Consider the following 3,915-nt stretch of genomic DNA (forward strand, 5'->3'; position numbering starts at 1 on the left):
ATTGGTCGGACCTTGTAATTTTGGAAAAAATTTGATTTTGTTGTATGGGACACTTAGAGGTCCTTTTATTTTGGTTCTATCGCACTTAAAATTCAGTTGATGAAAAAAAATCAAGTATTTGTCTTAAATTGGTGGCCACCAGTGTATGTATATCTTTTCTTTTCCGGACTTGGTGTTATAAGCCTAAATTCAAAACTAAATCTTCTCAACACCTCCTCTATAGCCATGGGAAATTTTATTAAAAGCGGGGCTATTCGTTTAGAAGTTACAGATTTATTTCCACTTTCGAAAATTTTCGATGGCCGCAATATTGTGCATTCGATATCGAATGCCGTGATTTGCCTCCTGTTTTCTTTGTCCAGTTTTCTTCAATCGGTGTATAATATAAATACATATGTATATTAGTGTGTCCCAAAAATTTATTATTTTTATATTTTCATGGGTGCTCAAACATAATTTAAAAGCTTTTAGGGTAAAGTATTTTTGGGATTTTTATCAGATTTTTCGGAAGAGCTCAAGTCAAGTTTTTGTCAAAAATCGGGTTTGTCGGCCTTTTATGAGTTTTCTTCATAACCTTGTCAAAAGTTTTGACACAAAACCCATGATTTTCTTTAATTTTGAGGATACATTTTAAAAGAAGAATGTCCCAGCCTTACTTTTGGCTCATTAAGGTGCCCAACAATACATTTTTTCGTAATTTGTTCATACATTTTGTAAATAACGCTTTATAACTTTTAAAATTTTTATGAAAATAAAAAAACCTAACAATGCAGTTTGAAAGATCAATTAATTCTTGCCCTATATTATTAAGAATTAATTGATCTTTCAAACTGCATTGTTAGTTTTTCTTAATTTTTATAAAAGTTTTAAAAGTTATAAAGCGTTATTTACAAAATTTATGGAAAAATTGGAAAAACTAATAGTTTTTGCATACAAAAATAAAGCTTGGACATTCTTCTTGTAAAATGTTTCCTCAAAAGTAAAGAAAATTGTGGGCTTTCATAAAGATTTTTGGCAAACACTCGATTTGAGCAACCTCTTCCGAAAAATCTGAAAAAAATCTCAAAAATACTTTACCCTATAAGCTTTCATGATATGCTTGAGCCCCAGCAAAATCTTTTTTTGGGACACACTAATGTACATAGTTAGACTTGACCTTTAAACTATCATAAACTCCACAATTCCCTTAATTAATTAATAGGTCAGCGAGTTAAAGCTATTTTGTCAGCAAATTAAAACAGACCTCTAAAATTGCAGTCGAGACACAGGTTTATTCAATATTTTAGTTATTTTTTAAAGGTGTGTGCGTGATTGACCGTGTGTATTTTACCATTTTTGGTGTAATTAGCTTCGATGTAAAAGTAAATATTTACATTGCACAGTGTACACAAATACACAAAATTATGTCATTTGAATGTTTTATGACATGTGTTTTCATGTGTGCGTATTAATAATGAAACTTACAATCAAATTTTGGAAAAAAAAAATAATTTTATTTAAACAATTAATTGCTTCGTTATCACTATTTGTAGTAGTTTGGTTGTGAGTTGTTATAAAATAAATCTAACGCTGCTTTATCGTCAGCTCTTTAACAAAATGTTGATTTAATTTTTTATTAAATATTTAACCAAATACGTGTAGAGTACTTTTTTTTTGGGTGTACGTGATATAATTAGTATTTGTTGTAAAGATTTAAATTGTGAATAAATAACTGACAAATAGAAGAGAAATATCGATAGTTAAGATTAGCTATTAGTATTGAGAGGGAATTGTGCAAACAGAGAGATTTCGCAAAACAAATCCTTAACCCATAGAAAGTATTGCGAGTTTTTTATTAATTTAAAAACTTATACATTAAATATAAAACGTGTGAAAAGTTTTAATTAAAAAGGTATTTTTGTACTAAAACCCTTTATAATATTAAATCATCTTTATCTTTTATATTTTCTACATTTCTTTTCATAAAATATATTGATACCTCTTTAATGCCTGGGAAAATAAGACACTTTAATCGTCAACTAATACCTAAATCATTTGTACTATCTCCGCACAAGCAATAAGTATTGACGCAAAAATATAAACCCCTATAAACCAGCACTTCGAATAAAACAAATAATTTTTTAATATCTCTTCAGGTCAATTGAAAATTATAGGATTTTTTATGGCGAAATAAACATACGCTCATTTTAACCCTCCCCCCAAGAAGCCAGGGACACTAAATTGATGTCTATGTATGTATAAAAATGTTTATGATGTTTAAATGAAAAACGATATAAAAAGAAAACTAATTCACACATTCGCTGCAAACAATGATCTATCAAAGACGTTAAAACTTACCACACAGAGGACAACCAGTGGTTGCAAGAAATATTACGATTCCTACACAGATATTACTGACTATCGATAGTTCGATTATAAGAATCTACACAAAAACGCTCGTACTAATTGAGAATGTTTATGGGACTATAAAAATAAAATGTTGGTAAAATATTTATACGTGTATTGTAAAAACAAATTAATATAAAAATTTGTTATTTTGTAATAAAAATAGTAAATAAATACGAGAATAAATAAATGTTAATGTAATGAAGACATTTTAAATGTAGCCCAACAGAATTATCAATAAAACACTCAAACTGCAAAAATCTCTCTTTCATATGCATTAGAAAATTGTACTGCTATCAATAACATTTTCCAAAGAAAAACTTTAAAATATCGATAACAAAACTATCCAAAGAAATTCCAGTTACCGATAACCAAATTTTTTAGAGATAAACATATTGTGATCTCGTTAACAAGAATATCTAATGAAGAAAATCCTGTGATTGTAACATTGATCTCTAAATAATAAAAAAAATCCAGTTATCGATATCACAATATTTTCTAAAGAAGAAGAAGAAAATACAGTGATCGATAACAATTTTTTTTATAGAAGAAGAAAATCGACAACAAAGTTGTCTATAGATGAGGCGAATCCAGTTATCTATAAAAAAAATGTCTATAGAAGAAAATTCAGTTATCGATAACAACATGTTCTATAGAAGAAAATTCAGTTATCGATAACAAAATTTTCTATAGAAGAAAATTCAGTTATCGATAACAAAATTTTCTATAGAAGAAAATTCAGTTATCGATAACAAAATTTTCTATAGAAGCGTGGAAGAATTGTTTAAAAAGTTCTACTGAGTCAAAAGTTATGTGCATTCAAACTTAAAAAAAAAAATAAAAATTTTTCGCCATTTTTTTTCGAAAAAAGTACTTACATTCATTTTAAATTATACCGAAAATAAGAAAAAGATAGATAGTGTATTTATATTTTTCTGAAAGACAACACTTCAGGAAATATCATAAAAGCAAAGTAATATCAAAATTCGTATTATTGCGTGGTCCAGAGCTTTCCTAAGTAGACCTATTTTTTATATAAATTTCAACTTTAGACAACATTTTCTCAAATCGCATAGCTGATTACATAAAAGTAAGACCTGTTTTGTATGTCCCAATATGTTCTTCAATATTGTGCAAAGGGATTTCATAGCCCCGAGCTGGGTCCCTTCAAAAAATCGCAATTTTGGGATTTTTGGTAAGTTTTTTGGGAATTGTGGGATTGTCATTAACAATTCACAAATACCTTTTTGAGTTTTGGATTTGGATCGAAAATGTCTATATAAGTGTAAAATTTAATGAAAAAACTTTTATTGCATTTTAAAAATTGAAATTTTCCAAAAAAAATCAGCTATCATTTTTTATTCCCATATTTTTGATAAAAGTCTTTTATAATTTTTTTAATTCTTAAAAATATTGTACATTTTTGAAAAGAGAACATAATTACCTACACGTTGATATATAATACAGTGGTGGCAGGAATTTAAGACAAAAATTGTTTGCTAAATTCCATGTAATTGTCAATTATTTTTT

The sequence above is a fragment of the Calliphora vicina genome, chromosome 2 (assembly GCF_958450345.1).
Source record: "Calliphora vicina chromosome 2, idCalVici1.1, whole genome shotgun sequence".
Classification (NCBI taxonomy): Eukaryota; Metazoa; Arthropoda; class Insecta; order Diptera; family Calliphoridae; genus Calliphora; species Calliphora vicina.